Source organism: Maniola jurtina, chromosome 24, assembly GCF_905333055.1.
Source record: "Maniola jurtina chromosome 24, ilManJurt1.1, whole genome shotgun sequence".
NCBI lineage: Eukaryota > Metazoa > Arthropoda > Insecta > Lepidoptera > Nymphalidae > Maniola > Maniola jurtina.
Window position 1 is genome coordinate 7,096,201 of NC_060052.1, and position 27,968 is coordinate 7,124,168.

The 27,968-nt window shown below is 37.1% G+C and overlaps 1 long non-coding RNA gene across 1 annotated transcript; it reads left to right on the top strand.

Annotated features, from left to right (window-relative positions):
* The first annotated feature begins 13,858 nt into the window (after positions 1 to 13,858).
* On the top strand, positions 13,859 to 27,478 carry LOC123877836. The gene is made up of 3 exons (XR_006798688.1): positions 13,859 to 14,095; positions 24,156 to 24,162; positions 27,469 to 27,478. It is a non-coding gene; the product is annotated as an uncharacterized LOC123877836 (long non-coding RNA).
* The last annotated feature ends 490 nt before the right edge of the window (positions 27,479 to 27,968 follow it).

The window sequence follows — 27,968 nt, forward strand, 5'->3', positions numbered from 1 at the left end:
GAAGTCATGGGGATCACCTAGTTAAGTATATTTTATATTAGGTATAAATCAGTTAACCAAAGAACGATAACGGTACACATTTCGTCTGCCATTGGAGTGGTCAGTGCCATTTCTGATAAAGGAAATTCTACTTTTGGTACTCGATTGGTGTTACTCACTCGATAGTCGATTTTGTATTAGCAATTGGCATAGATTTTATAAATCTAAACCCTCGGTGCGCGAGTCTGACTCGCACTTGACCGGTTTTTTTTATTTACCACATACCAACCCCTACGGTTTCTACACAGCATCGTACCGGATCGTACATCGTACAGCGGCACGGCTTTGCCGGTAGGGTGGTAACTAACCACGGCCGAAGCCTCCCACTAGACCAGACCAGAAATTTAGAAATTATAAAATTCCAAACCCTGCCAGGAATCGAACCATAGCGCTTGCCACTGCGCCAAAGAGGTACCAATAATACAGTAAACCAATGGTTTTAATGTAAACCAATACTATTGTGGTAGGTAAATATGACATCGTCAATTTAATTGTTATGTGCGGTATAGCTTATTTAGGTCACACAAAATCGTAACAACTAGGTAGGTATACAAAATATCGAACGGTATTGAACTTACGTACCTAGGTATATATTGGCTGTAAGGTACCTACTACTTAACTTGTTGGTATTAATAAGTTTACTCGAATCAATACTGACTGATTAGGCTGTTTTATTTTCGATCGTTGCCTCAAAATATGTATATCGGTAGGGATACGAGTATATGAATTAACAGGGCTCTCTCCGTCACTCGTTTCCACTCGTTTCATACAATCGTAGTTCCAATTTCATTTGAATATTAAGCAACCAAAGTCCATGAAATTTTGCAGACATATTCTAGAAACTAATATCTGTGTCTGTTGTGTTTTAGATTTTTCTAAAAATATGTAGTTTTAAAATTACAGGGATTCATAGATTTGTATGAAAAATTTTAAGATCGCGTAACTTTGAAACCGAATATTTTAACAGAAATCTGGAAAACCACAGACATAGATATTAGTTTCTAGAATATACATTAGCTTACCTAAAAACTATGATTCACTAGAGCATGCCCGCGGCTTCGCCCGCGTGGATTTCGGTTTTTTAAATCCCGTAGGAACTCTTTGATTTTCCGGGATAAAAAGTAGCCTAGTGTGTGTGTGTGTCCTTCCCCGGGATGTATCCCAAGTCTGTATCTTTCATTAAATCGGTTCAGCGGTTAGGCCGTGAAAACGTAGCAGACAGACAGACAGACTCATTTTCGTATTTATAATATTAGTATGGATTTTACTCGAAAGCTAATTGAAATTAGGCAAAAATTACCTCGGTAAGTACGATTTAAGTACCAGGTTACAATGACATGGTCTACGAACTTAACCTTTCCTGAAGAGGATAAATCGAAATACTACTACTAATTAAAAGAAGGTTAATAATTGTAAATTATAATGACCTTCGCCTTAATCGGAAAAAAAAAAACAGAAAATGCTTTGTTACCACGTTGTTTATTTTTATAATTTTATAAGTAACTATTCTACAACATTCAAATACCTAAGCAACCTTTCTTATTTAAGGGATCTTAGGATTCAATTTAAAATCAAAAAACTATCACTTAAAAACTCCGATCGTTTTTTTTCAATATCCAAATGGCAATCAAACATTCAACAATTTGATACTTGGAACTTAGCAGTCAAATTTAAACCTTAGTTGGAAAACTTTTAGGTTTAAAATAAGTCAAATTCCGACCATGGATATGTAATACGTGATGTCTCATCAAAATGTGGGGTCATTGCACCCGTCTCAATGTCTGAATCATGTCTGTTCATCATTTGTTTGTGCGGCTCTATCTCTTTCTGGCTTATCTTATCTTGAGGTGTGTCGCGCGACTGTCCTTGTCACACTATTTTTGGTTCTTTTCCTGTAAATTAAAATTAAAGATCACAATTTTTTTTTTGAAAATGTTACACTAAAACTTATAGCCATCTTATAGCTAACCTAATCTAATTACTTATTATGTAAGTCATGCCCACGTAAAATGTTGCTAGGAATTCTGGCTACATTAGAACAGCCAGACTGATCCTTTGCGCAAAAAGTGAGCCAGCTCTTCTATAACCAGATGAGGCAACCGGGTTGAAATGTCTCAAAAAAATGAAAGGTCTTCAAACTGGTCCATTTTTTGCTCAAAGTATCAACTTGGCTGTTAAGTGTACCTAAATAAACTGGTAGTTGGTACCATTTGACGTGGGCATTATAGTTTAGTCATTTGTTAGCAGAACAGCCATGCTGGTTCTTTGAATAAAAATGAGCAAATTTTGTTGCCTACCAGATGAGGCAACCATTGTTTTACCAGGTTACCCAATGTTCTGTTATTGGGCAGCCTATTCGATCCCTTATTGGACCCAGAATGCCCGTTGTGACTGCTACGAAGGTGCTGTATGAGTGATGCCATCTTTTTAACCCCCGACCCAAAAAGAGGGGTGTTATAAGTTTGACGTGTGTCTGTGTTTCTTTATATCTGTGTATCTGTGGCATCATATCTCCTAAACTAATGAACCGATTTTAATTTAGTTATTTTTTTGTTTAAAAGGTGGCTTAATCGAGTGTTCTTAGCTATAGTCCAAGAAAATCGGTTCAGCCGTTTGAAAGTTATCAGCTCTTTTCTAGTTACTGTAATCTTCACTTGTCGGGGGTGTTACAAATTTTTAATTTACACTTGTTAGTTTTTACCTCATTAGTACATCGAGCGAATCGAGAGCCGTTGTATTACCGTTGGGTGTGCCATCGCGGTTTGGCTTACGATTATTTAAATAAACACGATCAGTCGTTTTGTCTCAGGGCCACCTGAAAGACTTTATCGGAGGTCAGTGACGCTGGGGACGTCATAATATTTTATTATGGGTAGTAGTAGGTATTTAAACGAGTGACAATAAATTCAAATTATAGGTTACAAGACAACTGGGTTTGTAACAAGGGTACATTAAAAATTTATAACACACCCGACAAGTGAAGGTTACAGTAACTAGAAAAGAGCTGATAACTTTCAAACGGCTAAACCGATTTTCTTGGATTATAGCTAAGAACACTCTCGATCAAGCCACCTTTCAAACAAAAAAAACTAAATTAAAATCGGTTCATCAGTTTAGGAGCTACGATGCCCCAGACAGAAAAACTTGACCTATCGCAAATCGCAACGGAGCAATGCAAATTGAAAGTAACAGTTACAGAAATCAAAAGGACTGACAGATTAAATCGACATCGTTAACCTACCAAGACAAAAATCATCCTCATTAAAAGAAAATGAAACAATGGAGGTAACTGACGAGTTAAAATAACAATGATCGACGAATTTTCCCGAAAATCTGACCTGTTCCAACGAGACAATGCAAATTGAAAGCGACAGTTACGGAAATCAAAAGGCCGACTTGAAGAATTTTATTATTTCCTACATAGGTAGACTTTATATAGTAACTCAGCGAGCTATGGAGAGGGCTATGTTAGGAGTTTCCCTGAGGGATAAGATCCGAAATGAGGAGATCCGCAGGAGAACCAAGGTCACTGACATAGCCCAAACTATTAGCAAGCTGAAGTGGCAGTGGGCAGGCCATGCCTGTCGTAGAGGCGATGGCCGTTGGAGCCGGAAAGTCCTTGAGTGGAGACCGCGTTTAAGCAAACGTAGTGTGGGACGCCCTCCAGCACGATGGACCAACGACATAAAGCGGCTGGTGCGAAGTGGCTGGATAAGGAAGGCTGAGGACCGGGTGTGGTGGCGCTCTTTAGAGAAGGCCTATGCCCAACAGTGGACGCCCACAGGCTGATGATGATGATGACGACATCCATGAGGCCGACAGATTTACCTGCATCCGTAATCTTTGGTACCTAACAAGGCAAAAATTGTCCTCAACAGACAGACAGACAACAAAGTGATCCTATAAGGGTTTCGTTCTCCTTTTTTTTTAAGAATTCCCCTGTCCTCTCCAACTAAGCTTAAAGCTTGTACTAGGAGTGGGTACGACAATAGTGTAACGGGTGCGGCTTGAACCGCCGACCTTTCGGATTTCAGTCCGCTCCTATAACCGTTGAGCTATTGAGTCTATATTTTTTCCTTAAGAGGTACGGATCCTTAAAAATGACTGACAGATTTTTAAATATAATCATTCACAATGGGACAGTGCAAAAATTTTAATCCTTGGACGAGATATTGATATTATACCTACCATTCAATAAAATATAAGAAAAATGTCGCGTACTTTCGCCGACAGACCATAACCTATCCCAACAATTGCGAGTGACAATGCGTACGAGCGTAGCCGGCTTCCCCCCGAATTTCGCCGAATCCGTTCAAGGTCGCCGCCGTTGAGGCAGGTCAGCGCCGTGACGTCAGCACGCCCTCCAAAACCGAGGGGTCAACGACCGCGCCGCCATCACGGAAACTGTGCTGTGCGCGTTCGGAATTCGAATTGGGGGCTCTTTGTCTGTGTGCGTTCAATGAGCTTTCGATGTTTTTGTTGTCCCGTACACTATATTACTATAGTTAAATATGTGTGCGTGTAATTTGGGGTTTTTATAATGCCCCGACCGAAACAATGGCCAGTCCCTTCGCTTTTAAAATCGTTTAATTATTGCTATATTTAGCTCTGCTTCGCTTGTTTGTTGTTCGTCGAGGACCGGCTAGGTACTAATTTAAAGATTAATCAGTAGGCCTATTTATGCTTGAGCTTGACAACAATAACACCTAGTTAGATAGGTAGACACGTAGATAAGTCTAACTCTAGGTAGATACTAGGATGCAGACTCTAGAAGAAAAACCTATCTATAAAGAAAATGGATGTCAAGAAGATTTACCTACCGCTGAAATTCTAGATGTACTAAGGGAGAAGCGACCAGCCTGCCCGCGAAATTCAAATTTAATTTGGTTTTTCGCAATTTAAAGTTAATTAAAGTATCGACTATTCTCACAAATTACTCGATACTTTAATAAATTTCTTAAACTGGACCTTTTCAATAAAGATTTTTATATAAACCTGTGAGGATGATACTGCCACTGTCGGAATCAGAATGCCATAATCCTACGTTGTCGTATTAGTTTACAAATTGCGAAAAACCAAATTAAATTAGAATTTCGCGGGCAGGCCGGTCTCATGGCCTTTAAGTATTTTTCTCAATTACTTACCTAGTTAGGTATTCAGATTCCAACATTTTAGCTAGGCAGTTTAGGCAGTTTTTGTTAAGTATTCTTTTTCTGTTTTTATTTTGTGCAGTGAGGTTTGGCAGGTATTCATGAGGTTTTTTGATTATTTCACTGGGCAGTGTCATTTTTTTTTATAAATCTAACTTCTTTAAGTAACTCCAGTATTAAATCTAAACTAGAACGTTAAAAACCTACGCAAAAACCTTAAATAGAGCGAGCTTAATTAAAAAGAAGATTTCCATTTTCTATAAATAAGTACCGCTGGTAATTTCAAATTCAATATCAAAGCCAATCATTTAACATTAACCGGCTTTCATAACTTCAGAGACGCCATGTTTCTATTATAAAAATAAAAGCAAAGAATAAAGTACATGAAAAAGACCCACTTGACCGGTTTGAGACTTGTGGCGGCGATTATAAAAAAACCTTATATGCTATCGACCAATCGTCTAACGCAGTTCAAATTTCGGATGCGCCGGAGAGGGGCATTAGACGCACACTATAATAATTTATTTGAATATAAGTGTTCGAATTTTGAATAGCCGTAGCCGGTTCTTTTACATTGAATGATTAAAATATAATGATTCATGAATAAAAATTTATGACTTTGAAACTTGGCCTTAACTTTTTTTTTGTTTAAAAATAAATACTTAAGTATTATCTACTTCTTCTTGTCTTACCTACATAATTAATCTAACAAAATACTTTAGGCAAGTATAATATAAAATCACACTTCACACTATCACACTAATATTATAAAGGCGAAAGTTTGTGTGGATGTGTGTGTGTGTGTATGTTTGGCTGTTTGGAATGGAGATAGATAATATCCTGGATTACCACATAGGCTACTTTTTATCCCGGAAAATAAAAGAGTTCCCACGGGATCTCGGAAAACCAAAATCCACGCGAGCGAAGTCGCGGGCATCGGCTAGTAGGTAAAAAATTTATGAAATAATTTACTTATTTTTATATATTAAGTACTTGACCGGTTAGCGACTACTTAGTAACTATGGCGATTATAAAAACTTTGTGCCTTTGACCAATCAAATTCAAATTTAACACACACAAGGATAATTTGAATAGTGTTCGAATTTTAAAATAGAATAGGGTAGGTAGGTAATTTACATTGGATACTATGAATAATCATGAAACAGCTTTAAGAACGGGATGATGGAAGCTTTTCGAACATAAGTAACATCTTGTTATTTAAATTTAATCTCAATTTATCTACTCGCCTTATAAAAACTGTGAAAGCTGGCTCTACAATAATGTCTTATTTAAGTCAATTTTTAAAGACCGAACTTAAAATGTTCTTGGTAAGTAGGTGTACCAGTAAAAAAAAACTTTTGGTGATACTAAACTACCAACAAAAACGTCCTAACTATAAAAACCATTTTTACATAATACACATCTATAACACTTTAACGACTATTGTATTCACACCGGATTTGAGATAAATAGAAAAGTCAGCCAACTGTGTAATTCGTCATTCAAAAGCCTGCCTCTAATTTTTTCTAACCCAAAACTAGCCAATGACGAGCCACCAAATTTTAAGGTTGCGTATGAGTGGCCAAAAATGTTAGACGCACACATAGGCTGTTATGTATATTTTCGTGATGTGTTAGTAGGAATTCTGTAGTAGTGTGAGTAAATTAAATAGTCGCTTAGCTGGATTTATTTTTGTGTGACATTAGGGATGATGAACTATTCAAGTTAAATTATTCAAATTTGAATTTGAATAATTTAACTAGTTGTTATGAATATTGAGAATTCAGTTCTTAATATGGTTAGTCATGCACATTTGAATCTATCCGAAACTAACGGATAGAAATGCGAAATAATTTCATAGTTAACTGTTCTAAATTGAAATGAAACTGATAAATCTAGATCCAGAAATAGGTAAATAGGTACCTAGTTATTAGGTAGATATATATCCTTACATACCTACATAATAGGTCAACTGTTGGACATACCTAAGCCTAGAAATTATTGTACCTACTTATAGATATGACCTTACCTTGACTTTACATATTGACTGATCCCAAATGATAGTCCTCACCTATGGTGCTGAAACGTGGACACTGACAAATGGCCTTGTTCACAAATTCAAAGTTGCTCATCGAGCTATGGAGAGGGCTATATGTTAGGAGTTTCCTTGAGGGATAAGATCCGAAATGAGGAGATCCGCAGGAGAACCAAGGTCACTGACATAGCCCAAACTATTAGCAGGCTGAAGTGGCAGTGGGCAGGCCATGCCTGTCGTAGAGGCGATGGCCGTTGGAGCCGGAAAGTCCTTGAGTGGAGACCGCGTTTTAACCAAACGTAGTGTGGGACGCCCTCCAGCACAATGGACCGATGATATAAAGCGGCTGGCGGGAAGTGGCTGGATGAGGAAAGCTGAGGACCGGGTGTGGTGGCGCTGTATAGGGAAGGCCTATGTCCAACAGTGGAAGTCCACAGGCTGATGATGATGATGATGAAATGGTAGATTATTATATTTTATTTTTTTGGGAATTTTTAATTAGATATTTGCACCCGCAAATCGATCAGCAATAATAATAAGTAGCAATAGTAAATTACAGATAGGAAGGTATTATTAAGTTTACTTGATAAAAAAGTAATAGGTACCTAGTTAGACAATAGACATCCTACCTATCTATTAACTGAAAACTTAATGCTAACTTTTTTTTCCCTCTCGTCTGGCTTTTGCAATGTCAAGTTTGTAGTTATTTGTAACAAGTTAGTTAAACTATACAATTATGGACTCCGTCTGTGCCGGCGCTCGCCGACATACGCACGGCACCCCCTTAGAGCGCTTTCCAGTCAGTTTTAACAAAAAAAAAAACACTCCAAAAAAGCAGAGCACGCCCGGCAGCTAACACCAACACAGACGAAGTCCCAATGCTAACTTAACTAACGCCAATTTAAAAATTATCTATTAGCTATTTGAATAACGATATTATTCAGTCAACCTTGACATCTAAAAATACCATAATTTTTTTTTCTAACTTCAATCCAACCAATGAAATGTCTCCGAATTCCGTGATTGCGTGTGAGTGGCCGAATTTGAATTAGACTCACACTAACATAGGGTATTGATATACTGTGCGTGTGTGGGTGTTGTGATTAGCGTTTAGTGAATAGATGTCAAAGAGAATGTGTTTGGAATATTTTATTTTTCTCCTATTGTTAGGTGGTTGGAAAGGGATAGGTAGATGAAATGAAAATTACTGTTTATTGTAGGTACCTACCTATACCTTATTTTATTTAACAACAATATTTTATTTAGATTTTATTTTTAGGGTTCCGTACCTCAAAAGGAAAAACGGAACCCTCATAGGATCACTTCGTTGTCTGTCTGTCTATCTGTCCGTCCGTCCGTCCGTTGTGTCTGTCGAGAAAACCTATAGGGTACTTCCTGTTGACCTAGAATCACGAAATTTGGTAGGTAGATAGGTCTTATAGCACAAGTAGAGGAATAAATCCGAAAACCGCGAATTACACATATTCGTTACATCGTTAAAAAATAATTAAAATGTATTTCAATTTTCGAAGTAAAATAACTGTACCTAGTGGGGTATCATATGAAAGGGCTTTACCTGTATATTCTTAAACAAATTTTTATTTATTTTCATGTATAATAGTTTTTGATTTATCGCGCAAAATGTCGGAAAAATTACCCGAGTACGGAACCCTCGGTGCGCGAGTCTGACTCGCACTTGGCCGGTTTTTTGCTATCGTACCTATCTAATTGTTCTTTAGGTTTTGTAGTCCTAACAATTATTATAATTGCAGTTAAAGTTGCTGTTTATTTATTATAATAATATCGTTGTAATTAAATAAATAATTACTTAGGTATTTTATTATAAGCAGTTAATTTCATTCCGGAAGGAATAGAATAATAATTATTGCTTTAATTATACCTACTTCTTTACTTAGACTAAAATTATACTTACTTATTGCATTTTAAAATAATTCTAAAACATTGCAATTTGCAATTAACTCAGGTAAATAAGTACCTACCCACTTCTTTGCATAAGAAAAGGCTTACCCAAAAGCCAGTGAATATTTTTTATTCATTAAATAAAACAAAAAACTGATAGGTATTTTAAAAATTACTTTTGGAAACGCTAAAAAGTACATAATGTGACTTTTATTTTTATGTAATTTCGTTTGTTCTCACGCTATTATTATCTGCACTTTGCTTGCCAATAAAGAGGGCTTGGCCCAAGTTACAAGTGGTAAGTACCTACCTATCTATTATCTACATTTTTACAAATCAGCTACACAAGGGCTAATGAGTCCGTCAATCGGTCTCCTCAACCGTTGAGCCTCGATAGATCAACGGTTGAGGTGCGGAATGAGGTCTGAAAGGTTGGGGGTTCAAACCCCACCCGTTGCACTATTGTCATACCCACTCCTACCACACGCTTACGCTTAATTGGATAGGAAAGGGGAGTAGGTATTAATCATGATTAGCATGGCTAATATGTTTTAAAATAAAATGACTCCTAGTCAAACCATTGACTTATCAAACATCAAAACGCTCGCTTAATAGGTACCTAAGCGAGCTTGTATGAAATACATAGATGTGACGTCATCAACATTTGACACAATTTGACGAACTTTTTAGTTAAATTAATAATTTAAAATGGTTAACAAACTTAAAATTAACAACAGTGGAAATGGATTTTTCGAATTTTGGAAGATTTTATATTTAATAATTCGAAAGACGTAGTCATCATTCTAATAACAGATATTGTCAACTGCTAGTTGTACTAAAATGTGAAACCTAAATAAAGTATACTTACAGCAAATATGGCACTCAGTACAGTACAGTAACGTAATAATCTGGAGACGTACGTTTGAGTTCAGTTTAATGTGTTCAGAGGCTTCTAACGAGCACTGCGCGATTTAGTTTTTTATTTCTAAACGCTTTTCGCCCATGACTTGCACAGCGCAGAAGCTTTTAAGCTTATTAAAGGCAATTTCGGGCGATTCCATGGAATTTTGGCTTGTATTCGGGACGGTTTGTTACCTAATGATTATTTAATAAACTGATGGAAAATTACTTTTATCTATTACTAGCTTATGCCTGCGACTTCGTCTGCGTGGACTACACGAATTTCAACGCCCGACTTTACCCCTTTAGGGGTTGCATGTTCAAAATTCCTTTCTTCGCGGATGTCTACATCATAGGTAAAGCTCATGGAAAAATGAGTCATAACTCATCAAAATCCATCATCACCTTCACCACTGATCAAAAAAAGTGAGTGTCTTAGAAAAAAATTAATTGCTATTGTATCGAGTGGGATGTCAAATGAAAGAGGAGAAAACTCTGAATTCATGGGTAATGTACAACAACATTTAAAAACACCAACCGACAGAAAAACAATTTTGCTCTAATATTTCAATGTTACTAAGACGATCGCAGTCGGGTTTTAGTATTCAACTTTGTCTTATTTATTATTATTTTTTTATTCTGATTTATTATTCGCACCTAATAGGAACAGCGTTTAACATATACCTAGACACCCACTCGTCTCCGTCTAGGTATGTAGTTGTAGAGCCAAGTGAAGTGCACCGGCCACCGGCCAGTAATTCAGGTCGATCAAACGGTGCACAGATTTAGTGCAATTCAGACGGAATGCGCGCCCACGCGGGTCTAGGTTACCTACATCTGTCGCATCTATAGGAATACAAGTGTAAATTAAAAATTTATAACACCCCCGACAAGTGAGGGTTACAGTAACTAGAAAAGAGGTGATAACTTTCAAACGGCTGAACCGATTTTCTTGGATTATAGCTAAGAACACTCTCGATCAAGCCACCTTTCAAACAAAAAACTGGACTAAAATCGGTTCATTAGTTTAGGAGCTACGATGCCACAGACAGATACACATATACACACGTCAAATTTATAACACCCCTCTTTTTGATTCGGGGGTTAATAAGTAGGTAGATAGGTAGAGTCAGCAACAAAGCTCGGTTGGCACCCGCCAGTACAAGCAACTATGGGCGGGTGCAAACCTCTTTGTTGCTGACTGTACACAGTCCTCGGCAGTTCTTTCTTCATTCCTTCTTTCTTTATATATTTCTTCTATCTGGCCAGGTTTCAGCACCGTCTATTGTGGTGCAGCTGCTCCCCGCCAGAGTGGTCACTCCAGCCATTTTTCGAATCCTATAAATTGAAGAATTTGAGTTTTACCTCTAGTAACCAGTCATGCTTACTCAATTAAAAAAAAACCGGCCAAGTGCGAGTCAGACTCGCGCACTGAGGGTTCCCTAATCCGTTGGTCTGGCAAGCGCTGGCTCTTAGTGATCTTAGTCCATAAGGAATCTGTAGAAACAGATTCGGACGTATAAGGTATCGTACCTTATTACGTCCGAATCTGTTTCTACATTTAGAAGATATGGGGGAATAAAAAACCCTACATATTACAGTCATACATAAACCTGAAAACGTTACCCTCCTTTTTTTGGGCAGTAATACCTAAGTACCTATAATAAGTTATTATCCATCTGCCTAGCAAATGCTTATGTCCCGGTTATATTAAAGCGGTTAACAGGGCTCTCTCCGTCACTCGTTTCATACAATCGTAGTTCCTATTTCATTTGAATATTAAGCAACCAAAGTCCATGAAATTTTGCAGACATATCCTAGAAACTTATATCTGTGTCTGTGGTGTTTTAGATTTTTCTAAAAATATGTAGTTTTAAAATTACAGGGGCTTAAAGATTTGTATGAAAATTTTTAAGACCGCGTAACTTTGAAACCGAATATTTTAACAGAAATCTGGAAAACCACAGACATAGATATTAGTTTCTAGAATATGTCTGCAAAATTTCATGGACTTTGATTGCTTAATATTCAAATGAAATTGGAACTACGTTTCTATGAAGCGAGTGACGGAGAGACCCCTCTTAAAAGTAATATGTTTGTATCTAATAATAGATATTATTAAAAAGGAAATGGGACGCGAGTGAAGCTTATATTCATTTAAATAGCAAGTATCGGACAGTAGGGTGCAGATGTAGAAATTCTGGATGCGCCCACAAAAGTAAACTTTTCATTATTTTAGTCTAACCTATACAAGTTCGACCTCGACTGCAATCTCACCTGGTGGCAAGTGATGATGCAGGGTAAAATGAAAACGGGCTAACCTAGAAGGGGTATGGCAGTTTTTATCCATACTAATATTATAAATGCGAAAGTGTGTCTGTCTGTCTGCTACGTTTTCATTGCCCAACCGCTAAACCGATTTTAATGTTTGGTACAGACTTGGGATACATCCCGGGGAAGGACATAGGCTACTTTTTATCCCGGAAAATCAAAGAGTTCCTAAGGGATTTAAAAAAATCGAAATCCACGCGGGCGAAGCTTCGGGCATCAGCTAGTTTCTCATACTTCTTTAGTTTCTACACGGCATCGTACCGAAATGCTAAACTTGGTAGCACGTCTTTATCGGTAGGGTGGTAACTAGCCACTGCTGAAGCCTCACACTAGATCAGACCAGAGAAAATTTAGAAATTATACAATTCCAAATTTCTTCTGCCGGGAATCGAACCCGAGACCTCACGCTTATAAGGTCACTTACTTCTTAGTTTTTAGGTTTCCGTACCGTCCGTAAGTAAAAGGAACACTTATGGGGTCACTTTGGTGCCTGTCTGTCTGTCAAGACCCGTCAAGGGTCAAAACCTATAGGTAAGTAGTATACTGCTCGTAGACTTAGAATCATATAATTGATACAATTGGGTAAGTATTAGGTAGGTCTTATAGCACAAGTAACGGGGAAATACCGAAAACCGTTTTGTAGTACCTAACATCAAAGTACAAATAAGTCTTGTAATATGAAGTACGGAAGCCATTGTGTATAAGTCCACCTCACACTTGGCTGTTTTTTTTTTAATATTTAATTTTAGAAGTCAAGTCCCTGAAGACATTTTCCGTATTTAAATAACAATCAAAATTAAAAAATGAATCCGATTTTGGCATGTCGATTGCCTTGAATAATAAAATATCCCGGATATTTTACAATTGCAGATTTTTAAAACATTTTTCACTCTTGTTCTCGGTAGGTACATACCTACTTAAAGTACAAAAACAGAAAATGTTGTTGACATTCAAAAAATTCACACGTTATTGGAAACTATTTTTAAAAAATCAAAAAAATTCAAAGGACATGAGCTGTTTTATTCCAAATTAAAAGTTTAAGACTTGTGGATATTATTTTATTATTACAAATAATATCCTTATTTGACATATTAATGTTATTATATGTCTAGTCAGCCTTTACTTTTGGACCTTACTTTAAACCTTTGCACATGGTTACGCAACCACCTACAAGGTACCTAGGTATCTAATAGACATTGACTTCATAGTAGGTGTAACCGAGGGCTCACGAACTTAGGTGTAAATTAAAAATTTATAACACCCCCGACAAAGTGATGGTTACAGTAACTAGAAAAGAGCTGATAACTTTCAAACGGCTGAACTGATTTTCTTAGATTATAATCCAAGCTAAGAAATCGGTTTAGGAGCTACGATGCCGCAGACAGATACATAGATACACACGTCAAACTTATGACACACCTCTTTTTGGGTCGAAGGTTAAAAATGACATAACTGGAGTGGCCTGATTTGCATACATAATATACACATCTATGTTTCTTATTACTTAATGTAGAAAAAAATTGTATAATATCAACAACTTCAGTTTATTACAAAACTTGATGCTTGAACAGGCTTGAACATAAAGTTTAATAACGATTGCAACATATTTAAGACCTCTTGTCATTGCAAAAAAAATTAAAAATATTCAATTTTTTCAAATGAGAACAAAAATATTTACTCTAAAATAAAACTTAACACCTAAGCAATAAATCTAAATTGAGTAATTTGAAATAAGCATAGGTATTGGCTGTTATTTTTCGAACAACGTTTGAACCATTTTTTTCATTACTTGAACATTTTATTTCTATGCTAATAAGAGGTACTCTTTCTAAAACTTGTTTTTGATGATTTCCAGTCAAAAACGTCAAAAAATATCCTAAAGTTCCTTATGTACATACAAGGTACCTACGATCAATTTTTTCTCTTAGAAACTTTTTGCTAAGGCTTGTTTTGTTAGATTGATGTATTAAAAACTCATTTTTTTTAAACTCACAATACTTAGCTCGTTTTATTTGCATCAGACGCGCTTCATCAATTGTCGCCATATGCAAAGTTTTTTAAAGTCTGCTATAATAATTGCTTTTGCAAAAACAAGAATGCTTAAAGCTTTCAGTTATTATTTTATTGTATTTTGCTACTTTGTAGTTAACAATATTAATTAATAATTAATAGTTGTCGGCACTCGGCACCTTTTCTGCTCGTACGTCACTTTGGATTTTCCGGTTCCGAGTTCAAAAATAGTTCATGACGTTATTTAGGTTGTTCGGAAAACTGTTAGCTACAAAAAAACCGGCCAAGTGTTAGTCAGACTCAATCATTCAGAAACAGAGTTAATTATTATTAAGGTAGGACCTACCTACGGTACCTCAAAAGGAAAAAGGAACCCTTATAGGATCACTTTGTTGTCTGTCTGTCCATCTGTCCGTCTATCCGTCTGTCCGTCTGTCCGTCTGTCCGTCTGTCCGTCTGTCCGTCTGTAGTGTCTGTCAAGAAAACCTATAAGGTACTTCCCGTTGACCTAGAATCATGAAATTTGGCAGGTGGGTAGGTCTTATAGCACAAGTAAAGGAAAAAATCCGAAAACCGTGAATTTGTGGTTGTGAATGTAAGTAGATAAATTCACTTAAATGTCATATCCAGTACTCCTTGTTCAATGTTCGCATATCGTTTGAAAACTATAGTTTCGCTAGTATTTCGCTGGACATTATCGGCGTGTCGGAACTCGGACGTCGTCGGACTACTTCGTGTGTTTCCGTCGCGGTGTGGTGGGGAGGGGGGAGCTAATAAATGAGCTTTATTTTTTGCGATCTCTTTATGATTTTGCAAAAATAACGCCTTAATATCTAGTATCGGGTTTGTTATTGTCGTGTAAGCAAAAGGTCCTAAATTCGATTTCGGAATGGCAATTGGGGAGGGAACGACCCGCACGCCCGCACAGCTCCCGCGCTAACCCAGTGCGGGCGAGACGTGCGGGTGTGCGGAGCGTGCCCCCGCCTCATACCCCGATTGTCATCTCAATACGTCGCGGACTATAGGTAGGTAAGTAGGTAGGTAGGTAGCTAGCATTTTTAACGCTGGTCATCCGGTGACCCGTGGCGGGCGTTACCATTGTCCCCACTGTCAAGATTCGAAAAGGTCTTGATATCCCAGAAGGTTCTCCATACTGTTCTCAAAGGTCACGAAGTCTGCCTATCTGTAGGTACTTGGGCAGTAGGTATAGTGGATTATGGCTTTAAGCCCTAAACTCTTCTTATTTTGAGAGGAGACCCGTGTTCAATACCTGACCGACAACAGTTTGAGATGGTGATTACCTATCACCTATTTCTACATCTGTACATAGTACATACCTAATATATGTATACTAGCTGACGCCCGCGACTTCGTACGCGTGGATGTAGATTTTTTAAAATTCCCGTGGGAACTCTTTGATTTTCCGGGATAAAAAGTAGCCTATGTGCTAATCCAGGATATTATCTATCTCCATTCCGAATTTCAGCCAAATCCGTCCAGTGGTTTTTGCGTGAAGGAGTAACAAACATACACACACACACACACACAAACACACACACATACAAACTTTCGCCTTTATAATATTAGTGTAAAGTGTGATCGACCGGTCAAGATGGCAATCGGTGTATGTGATATAGGGCCTTCCTAAGCGCCACCACAAACGGTCCTCCGCTTTCCTCATCCACCCACTTCCCACTATCTCCTTAAGGTCATCAGTCCAGCAGGTTGGAGGTAGGTACCAACCTCTTATATTGAATATACCTCTTACACTGAATTAATACATGACGGGAAAATCAAAAAATTCCCATGGGGTTTAGAAAACCATGTGGACGAAGTCGCAGGCATCATCATGAGAGTAGCTATTTATGTCATTAAATCAAAATATTTTATCACAAGTGTAAATTTATAACACCCCCCGACAAGTGAAGGTTATAGTAACTAGAAAAGAGCTGATATATTTCAAACTGCTGAACCGATTTTCTTGGATTATAGCTAAGAACACTCTCGAACAAGCCACCTTTCAAACAAAAAAAAAACTAAATTAAAATCGGTTCATTAGTTTAGGAGCTACGATGCCACAGACAGATACACAGATATACATATACACAGATACACAGATACACACGTCAAACTTATAACACCCCTCTTTTTGGATCGGGGGTCAAAAACAGTTACATTCGTGAACAACGAGTAGCGCCTTTAACGCGTGAAACAAGTAACGAGCACTCCGTATTTATAGCACATAAACATAAACCCGAGGGAGGTTTCCACCATCCACTCCTCTGTCCTCACCCTCAGCCATGAGCACTGATATGACGTCAAAACTGGAGCTCGATTGCGTTACAATGACAGCTACTTTATCACGATCGCAAACATCTACTATCAGCGTTACAGATATCTAAGGTAATAACTAATTTCTTTTTTTAAAGGATATTGCCAATGCCAATCATGACTAACACTCCCCTTTCTCCTCCAATTGAGCGTAGCTTGTGCCAGGAGTGGGTACGACAATAGTGCAACGGGTGGGGTTTGAACCGCCGACCTTTTGGGATTCAGTCCGCTCCTCAACCGTTGAGCTATCGAGGCTCTAAACTTTTACATTGGCCAAAGATTAATTACAATTTGTTTCAGTTTACTTATAAGTAAGTAATTATCAATTAAAACAGTACCTAGCTTTTTGAAAACAAAAAAAGCATTTGAATTAAGTGAGCTATTGGTTACAATGCATAGTTGCAACAAGAATACCATAAATTCAGCCAATCACAACTGTTGAGATTGTAATAATTTTATTGATGCAGGTTTTACTGAATCGAGCTACTGGGACTCGATTGCGGTAAAATGACAGTTGCTTTGTCATGATCGCAATCACCTCTGTTTGGTTGACTCACTTGGCTACAATGCATTGTTGCAACAAGAATAGCATTTTAGCCAATAACAGCAATTGAGACTCTAATAGTGATTAATGCAGTTTTCACATCCATACTAATACCTATTATAAATGCGAAAGTGTGTCTGTCTGTCTGTCTGCTACCTTTTCACGGCCCAACAGTTTAACCGATTCTGACGAAATTTGGCACACGGTTAGCTTATATCCCGGGGACGGACATAGGCAATTTTTTATCCCGGAAAATCAAAGAGTTGCCACGGGATTCCCAAGAACCTATCCGCTTAAGCGATTTGTATGAAATTTGGTACCGAGATAGCTTGCGTCCCCGTAATTGACATAGGCAACTTTTCATCCCGGAAAATCAAACAGTTCCCACGGGATCTTTAAAAACCTAAATCCACGCGGACGAAGTCGCGGGCGTGCTCTAGTACCTACCTAATATGAAATAGGTCGAACCTAGGTATCAACTATTGCCTTTCCGAATAGCAATCTTCACATTTCCCATTACTGAAGGTCGTGACCTCATTCCATTAATCACATAAAAACCGGACAACCAAGGTCACCCATCCAGTTACCAACTTGGGTCAACATTGTTTAATAATGCTACAAATACAACGTAGGTACCAAAATGCTATGTGAGATAGTAAGTATGTATAACCAATAGAATACTTAGGTACTCGATTTTGTTGTGGGTTTCTTCTCAAGCCAGGGCGCGTTTTGAACCATCCTAGATATTAGTTGGGTTCCAATCTAGACTAAACCCCCAGCACTCAGATCCAGACAGGCGAAACACTAAAGTGGGATTAGAACATCTTTATAGTCAAGATTAGTTCACAACTCGCAATTAATTAACAATGGAATCCTGTGCACCTGGATTAGGAAGACATTAGACTTAGACATAGTTACCTTTATTAGTCTAAATGAAATTACCTAGCTAGTAATCACTTTTGCAAGTATTTCTCTTCGAAGTACGAAGGAAACGAAAAGGTCAAATTCGGACTTTCAAAGTAGAGGGGTCTCTCCGTCACTCGCTCCATACAAACGTAGTTCGTCTCTCATTGGAATACTAACCAATCATACTCAATGGAATTTTGTAGAAACGTTCCGGGAACTAATATCTATGTCTGTGGTTTTCCAGATTTCCGTTAAAATATTCGGTTTCAAAGTTACGCGGTCTTAAAAATTCACATAGGTACAAATCTTTGAGCCCCTGTAATTTTAAAACTACATATTTTTAGAAAAATCTAAAACACCACAGGCACATTTATATTAGTTTCCAGAATATGTCTGCCAAACATGAGTCTGTCAACAGGTAGTACTTAAGTACCCTATAGATTTTCTTGACAGACACGACGGACGGACAGACAGACAGACAACAAAGTGATCCTATTTAACGGTTCAGTTTTTCCTTTTGAAGTACGGAACTCTGAAAATAGGTAGGTATGAGTGGAGATGATAGACATATTCCACTTTTAGCACAAAGCTCGCTCCACACGCGGTGATCTGTTTGAAGTGATAAAAACGTGCGCACACTTCGCCGGCCGTGATCCGCGAGCAATTGCCCAATCAGCCTTCCGAGCCGCCGCACTCTAGTCTGCGTAGAGCCTATCCTGCATCTAGCTTCTATAGCTTCATACTATACCTGTATCTATTTAAAATGCTTTCTATAATATACTTAGCATATTATTGTAAACTAGCTGATGCCCGCAGCTTCGCCCGCGTGGATTGGTCAGATCCCCTGCAGCATCAGGATTGAGAGTTGGAATCCAAATTTTTTATAAAACAATGTCGCAAACATGACGCAAATCGGTTCAGAAATCTCGGAGATTTCGGTGTACATAGGTAGAATAATACAACTCCCTTTTTGAAAGTCGGTTAAAAAAGTAGCCTATGTCACTCCCTGGTCAATTTTCTACTTGTCTGTGAAAATCCCGTCAAAATCGGTTCAGCCGTTCCGAAGATTAGCCTTTTCAAACAGACAGACAGACAGTGTGATTCAGTTATAGTATCGTTCAAATAACCATATGACCTTAATGTGCGGTAGTTATTTCGATATTACAGGCAGACACTCCAATTTTATTTATTAGTAATAGATGGAACAATTGGAAAGAGCAACCGCCGAGTTTCTTGCTGGTTCTTCTGGGTAGGAATGGCATTCCGAACCAGTGGTAAATTATTATTTTGATGATTCAAAAGAACTTGTAAAAGTTTACTTGAGTGAAAATTTATTCTATTCTAAAATCTATAGGTAACATACCTACCTACATAATATTACATCGTTACTTCCATACTAATATTATAAATGCGAAAGGATGTCTGTCTGTCTGTCCGTCTGCTAACTTTTCACGGCCCAACAGTTTAACCAATTTTAATGAAATTTGGTAAGTACAGAGTTAGCTTACATCCTGGGGAAGGACATAGGCTATGTTACTCTCCGTCCTTTCAACTATCCCTATGCCAAATATCAAGTCGATTGGTTGCTTAGTTAGGGTCTGAAGGAAAGACAAACAAACACACTTTCGCACTTAAAATATTAAGTATGATTTTCGGTACATAAATGTCCTACATTAAGTACCTACAGAGAAACAAAATACTTATCCAATAAACATCGTAGACGAATCCTTGTACATTGGTACTAACACCCCCAACAAGTGATGGTTACAGTAACTAGAAAAGAGCTGATAACTTTCAAACAACTGAACAGATTTTCTTGGATCATAGCTAAGAACACTCTCGATCAAAGCCACCTTTCAAACAAAAAAACTAAATTAAAATCGGTTCATTAGTTTAGGAGCTACGATGACACAGACATACCACAGATACACAGATACATACGTCAAACTTACACCCCTCCTTCTGGGTCGGAGGTTAAAAATACTTATCCAAGAAACACCGTAGACGAAACCTTGAATCTATGTAGATAGATAGTACCCACATAAACATTTATTCGATGGCTAAATTTCCACACAAAACATGCATAAAGCCATAGGATTTCCTTTCTCCCATCGTAGCAGTGGGCTAGGCTAGGTGGCTAGGTGGCTAGGTCGGCAAACCAGTTCCCGCAAGGCACCATATTTGGGCTAAGCTGCAACCAGCACCTGCCGCAGCTGCTTCTAACTTTATAGCCGAACCTAACGGACAAGTGTTTAGGCTGCCATTCACACCGACGCGTAACATGCTATTACATCAGCGAACATATGAAAATGTTTTTTTATTATATTTATTATATTAAGGTTCGCCCACAGCATGTTCACAAAACACTTAAAAATACAATAGGTATAGTCTTATTCAGTGTGACATACCACTTACGGGCACACACAACTCATGCAGGTAACACAATCTAATATACATGACCGATCGCATAATATTAGTACATAATAAATTTGGAAAATTATATAGCTCCGAAGGATAATAAAACAAAATATAATTGTAGTCAATTTTTGTTAGCTTTTAACTTTACAGCCGAACCTAACGGACAAGTGTTTAGGCTGCCATTCACACCGACGCGTAACATGCTATTACATCAGCGAACATATGAAAATGTAATGTAATTGTAGTCAATTTTTGTTAGCTTTTAACTTTACAGCTGAACCTAACGGACAAGTGTTTAGGCTGCCATTGACACCGACGCGTAACATGCTATTATATCAGTGAACAAATGAAAAGGTAATATAATTGTAGACAATTTTTGTAAGCTTCTAATTTTACAGCTGAACCTAACGGACAAGTGCTTAGGCTGCCATTCACACCGACTCATAACGTGCTATTATATCAGTGAACAAATGAAAAGGTAATATAATTGTAGACAATTCTTGTAAGCTTCTAATTTTACAGCTGAATCTAACGGACAAGTGCTTAGGCTGCCATTCACACCGACTCGTAACGTGCTATTACATCAGCGAACAAATGAAAAGGTAATAATATAATTGTAGACATTTTTCGTAAGCTTCTAATTTTACAGCTGAACTTAACGGATAAGTGCTTAGGCTGCCATTCACACCGATGCGTAACATACTATTATTTTAGCGAACAAATGAAAAGGTAATAATTTAATTGTAGAAAATTTTTGTTAGCTTTTAACTTTAAAGTCGAACCTAACGGACAAGTGTTTAGGCTGCCACTCACACCGACGCGTCTATTACTTACTATTAGCGTACAACTAACAAGTGATATAACAGGTGATATGCATAATACATACTATTATGTTATTATTGTACTTTGAGCTGCTTCTCCCTTCACGTGACGGATAAGTGTTTAGGCTGCCATTCATACCGGCGTGTAACGTGCTATTACTATTAGTGAACAAACGATCTAACAGATACATACCTACTGAATATTTATAGTATATTTTGCTGCTGCTAACTTTATAGCCAAACCTGACAATAAAAATAAGAACAAGACTGTCAATCACACTAAAATGTAACACTAGGTACTCTGTTATAATTTAGTGTTTTTAATTATATTCTAACTTATAAATTAAAATTACTCACATTACTGTTATTTTTTTATATTTGTCAAATATTAGTGGGTGTGAATTTTAATGTGAAATTGGTCATGGGAAACCATAAAAGAGGAGTTTGAGCTAGTCTACTGGATTCTAGAAATAAATAAGAAAATTAATAAGAGAATATTATAATATTAATCCGAGAATAATACAGATACAAATAAAACATGGCGAAAATTTATAGATATAAGCAAATTAGTATTATCGTCGTGTATAATTAATTATATCATGTTTTATTCATTTATCTGTGTCAATTTTATTAATTCCCAATTCTCACTATAAAAACCTTTTAATATATTGTAGTCAACCTTAATTACAAGACGAACATTTTAAATCCTGTTCAAATATTTTATTGAAACAGTTTATGTTCAAAAATTATATTATATAGTTAATTTACATAATTTATTATATGTTTCTGTGTAAGACTGGTTTTAAATTGCATGTTTATAAATATGCACCACTAACAAGCTATTATGATATCCTCTAAGACTAGTTTTGGCTTATGCAAAACTTATTTAATTAATAATTTAAAACATGTTATACACTGCTCATATTATCAAAACGAGATGTTGAGACGCACAAAAAAGAACTAATTAGGCAACTTTTTTGCCAGTCAATATAAAAAACCTGAAACTATTATGAATCATTCATTTTATAAAAGTAAGTATTTTTTATTCGCACACCTAACTCCCAAGTTACCAATTTCTCTGAGATATGCAATCTCAAACCTACTTATTTTACGTTGTTTTAAGTTTTAAGATTGTTTCAAGTTTATAATGATTTTTAAGTTATTATTTTTTGTTTTTGTTTTTCAAACGTATAATATCGACTAGGTAAGTATTTGAACTAAGGCTACAAAAAAATAATTAAAGTAAGTAACATTAAAACAACATTTTTTTAGCCAAGATTAAGACCGTTTATTAGGATGAAAACAGGTTTTATCTATTTCCAAACCGTTCGGTGTGACTGAGGAATCCCCTGGCAAATGCCTGCCAAGTCCAAACAAGCTATTCAGGTCCCATAATCGAACAAATAGATGATTCCTTTTCGGTATCTTATTACATAAGCTGTGTGTTGGGATGGAATAATTATTTTGACATTTCTTAGCTATGACGTGTCAACTTATACTTAGTGCTAAGTAGGTATAGTACCTATCTGTTGTAATGTTATGTTATCCATCCATACTAATATTATAAATGCGAAAGTGTGTCTGTCTGTCTGTCTGCTACGTTTTCACGGCTCAACCGCTGAACCGATTTTAATGAAATTTGGTACAGAGTAAGCTTACATCCCGGGGACGGACATAGGCTACTTTTTATCCCGGAAAATCAAAGAGTTCCTACGGGACTCTTAAGAATCTATCCGTTAAACTGATTTATATGAAATTTGGTGCAGAGGTAGCTTACGCCCCGAAAGTTAACTTCGGCAACTTTTTAACCGTTTGTTTGTTACTTGTTGTTGTTTGTTACTCCGTCTCGCAAAAACTTCTCGACGGATTTGGCTGAAATATGGAATGGAGATAGATAATATCCTGGATTAGCACATAGGCTATCCCGGAAAATCAAAGAGTTCCCACGGGATTTCGAAAAACCTAAATCCACGCGGGCAAAGTCGCGGGCATCGGCTAGTATATTCTTATAAAAAAATAACCTACGTTCTTTAGGTACAATTTTTTATTATAAACAAAAAGTTCTTTGTTTTAAATTTTAATTTCGAAAAAGTAAAATCGTAAAACTGCTTAAATGTCGGTGAACAGGCGCACTGAGGAAATGAGATGGCCTTGGTGGGCACATGCACCGAAACTGCATTTCGGCGCGCGCGCACCGCTCTACGCGGCGGAAACATCTCGGGATTTGTTTTTTGATTCTTAAGATCCCACCTAACATACCTATTATAAAATTGTGCTTGTAGAGACTTTCTTTTATTAAATTGAGCAACCGCCGAGTTTCTTGCTGGTTCTACTCGGTAGGAAAGGCATTCCGAACCAGTGAAAAATTCTTTTGACGATTCAAAAAAACTTGTAAAAGTCTAATTGAATAAAAATATTTTGAATTTGAATTTGAAAACCTTTATTATTAATTTAAATTATTTCAGATTTTTGCTTTGCAAACTTCGGAGATAATGGGGACCGTAAGTATTTTTTATCAGAAGTCAAAAACTAAGAGCCTTAAAAAATATAAGTCCTACTTATTTATTATAGAAACTGAAAATTATAGTAAGTTACTGAAATTAGCCGGACTTAGTCGCAACATGAGGGGTTTTACACCATATTGGTACGGAACCCTAAAAGATAAGACTTAATTTTGATTTTTGACCATCCATTCAAAATAAACCCACCATAAATCGCATTAACTAAGTACATACCTGGGTAGGTAATAGCTGTATTGTCTCAAACTCAAATTGTACTGTATGCAATTGCAGCGCCCTGTATTGCTGGAGCGAGTCAAATCCAAGCTTTTTTGTCATTTACATAATCTTCGATTGTATAATACCTAAGCTTTTTTCAGGAGCATACTTTTAATAGATTTTTTAAACTTGTGTAAAGGCAAGTCTAAAATTGATTGTGGAATTTTATTATAAAATATTACACTCATTTCCACAAATATTAAAAAACTGTGTATAAAAAGTTAACTGGTCCCCTTACCTAGAATAGAACCTAGCGAGATATATTTTAAACTACTATACTTATAAAACTTGAAAGATAAAATTTAATACCTACTAATATAATAAATTTCTTACGAACCGATCCGTCAAATCTGATCTATATCTTAAGATTCAATACCGTGTGCATAATTGAATGCGCCCGCGCACTGATGTTCGCGAATCCCGTTCCTTTGCACGTGTGTGTGTGTGTTTGTGTGTGTGCATGTCGCGTTCGTTGACATCGTTTTTTGCACGTTGCACTTTGAGATAGGTCATGGTTGCACATTTTTAAACTCTCGCTTCGTTTTATCAAGTTTTATCGAGTTTTTTGACAAAAAGCGGCGTTATTTTGATTGTTTTGCCGTTTTTTCGAAAAAATATTTTGTTAATGGAAGCCACTTTAGATTAAAAAGTTTGTATTTTGAGTAGGTAGTACGTAGACTTCGAAAATAAACGAATTGTTTGAAAATCATTTTGAATTTATTGTTAAATCTTTAGTAGGTCCCTACCGACGTATCTAACTCAATAATGCAAATATTCCTTCATTCATTAATTCCTTCATTTAAGTAATTATTATTAACCAGCTGACGCTCGCGACTTCGCCCGCGTGGATTTGGGTTTTTCGAAATCCCGTGGGAACTCTTTGATTTTCTGGGATAAAAAGTAGCCTATGTGCTAATCCAGGATATTATCTATCTCCATTCGGAATTTCAGCAAATCCGTCTAGCCAGTGGTTTTTGCGTGAAGGAGTATTAAACACACACCACACACACACACACATACACATAAACTTTCGCCTTTATAATATTAGTGTGATGTGATTCGAAATTTAAACTTCGAAATTTTAGGTCCTAAACCTACAGTATGTGGGAGAATTTATATAGATAGGTAAATGTGGGAAGCTATGTGGTATAAACCCAATCATTTTACGGTCAGCCGAAAGTTTATGCGTTCGACAGTCGATATATGTCTATCCGTCAGTGTGTTACCGAGCAGAATGCAAAGTGCTGAGCCGATTTGCATGTAACATACGTTAATCGGCTCCCTAGAATCATGGGAGCGGCTACGCGGGCTGAAAATTAAAACGACTAACCGATTTGCCTGTGGATAATAGGTACTATTTCCTATTGGTTGCCTACTTTGTTTTCAACCTTTTACAGAAAGAAGATCATTAGTTCTTCATTATCAATATCTTAAACTTATTATTATTAGTTTAACTTAACTTTACTTTAATTTAATTTCCATCTTATTATATTCTTTTAAAATTTATAACTTAGGTATTTTTTCATAGTCCTTAGGTTAGCTATTATATTATATTTTATATTTTACTGTACGACTTATGTTTATGTTAATGTATGCTGTGACTGCCCGTAAGTGGAGTTGCATAAGAGCCCTAGAATTTAAGGAACAACATGTATTTAATCTAAATGTGTAACTCTGTGGGCGGTACATAAATAAATAAATAAATAAAATAAACGATCAGCGGCCCACTACTGAGTACGGGTCTCCTCTTTGATTGATTGATTTGAAGTGCAGAGCGGCAGATTTCACACACCTTTGAGAACATTATGGAGAACACTCAAGCACGCCTCACGATTTTTGCTTTTAGGTGCCTACCATTAAAGACTTAAACAAGTGTAAATTAATTTATAACACCCCCGACAAGTGAAGGTTACAGTAACTAGAAAAGAGCTGATAACTTTCAAACGGCTGAACTGATTTTCTTGGACTATAGCTAAGAACACTCTCGATCAAGCCACGTTTCAAACAAAAAAAAAACTAAATTAAAATCGGTTCATTAGTTTAAGAGCTACGATGTCACAGACAGTTACACAGATACATACGTCAAACTTATCACACCCCTCTTTTTGGGTAGGGGGTCAAAAACACATAACTCAGAAAAGTTAGAAATGCGTGCCCGGGATCGCATCCTGGACCCTCCAAATAGGAGGCCGAAGTCTTAAGAGGGGTCTCTCCGTCACTCGTTTCATACAAACGTAGTTCCAATTTCATTTGAATATTAAGCAACCAAAGGCCATGAAATTTTGCAGACATATTCTAGGAACTAATTATCTGTGTCTGTGGTTTTCCAGATTCAAATCTTTGAGCCCCTGCAATTTTAAAACTACATATTTTTAGAAAAATCTAAAACACCATAGGCACAGTTGTTAGTTTCTAGACTATGTCTGCAAAATTTCATGGACTTTGGTTGCTTAATATTCAAATGAAATTGGTACTACGATTGTATGGAGTAAGTGACGGAGAGAGCCCTGTTAACCAATGATAGGTTATCAGTTATCACTGCTTTTTATGTCAGAGTAAGTATATACTCGTACCTACAATAATAATATTTAATTCGCGGGTAAGGTCGGCAACGCATCGGCGGTTCCTCTGATGCTGCAAATGTTTATGGGCGGCGGTAATCACTTAACATCAGGTGACCCACCTGCTCGTTTGCTCTATTTTTTATTTAAAAAGGCTTAAGTAATACGTGCTGTGATAGCTGATAGTCAAGCCCAGGGAGCTCGTGAGTTCGATTCCGGGCACACACCTCTAATTTTTCGGAGTTCCTCTCTGCGTTTTGAATAATTCAATTACTTATTTTACAGCTTTAACTGCAAAGGAAAACATCATGAGAAAACCTGTAAACCTGAGAGTTCTCCATAGGTGTGTGATGTCTGCCAATCCGCATTGGGCCAGCGTGGCAGACTATGGCCTAAACCCTTCTCATTCTGAGATACTTATTCTTTGTAATGGACCGGTCATGGGTTGATTATGATGAAGTCTAAGTAAATACATTAAAGTCGTGATCAACTCATGCCAGCCCACTACTGAGCACGGGTCTCTTCTCAGAGTGAGAAGGGTTTAGGCATAGATATATTAGGCCATAGTCTGCCACGCTGGACCAATGCGGATTGGCAGACTTCACACACCTTTGAGTACATAGAGAACTCTCAAGCATGCAGGTCTCACGATGTTTTCCTTCACCGTTAAAGCAAATGATATTTAATTGCTTAAAACATTAAAGCAACTCTTGTATATTTCGGAGGCGTCTTTTTGTTTAACCAGCTTCAATTCAGTCACGTCACCACAAAATGCATGCGCCCGCGCATTGCGACCGCTCTTGACATAAACTGACCTAACTTCCATTCTGCAAAAATCTAAAATGCAACTTGTAGATGATAAGTATCGTTTATCATCATCATCATCTTATCATGATAGAAAAATCTATGTATTTATTATGGTTATTGAGCTTATATGTTGAATCGCAAGTAAAAAAAATGAAATCGTCTATGACTATACTGTGACGGTTACTCTGGTTCTCCTATCGATCTCCCCATTTCTGATGTGTTCACGTAGAGTAGCACCAAGCATAGCTTTCTCCATCGTCCGCTCAGTGACTCGCTTTCTTATGTTGCCAATAGAGTTAGCAACCATGTCTCGGAAACCTAGGTACCTACTTACATATTATTTTATCATCACTAGGAAATGTTAACACGCACTGTTTAAAGCCTTTGGTCTTGATGATAAAGATTTATCTGCAACTCG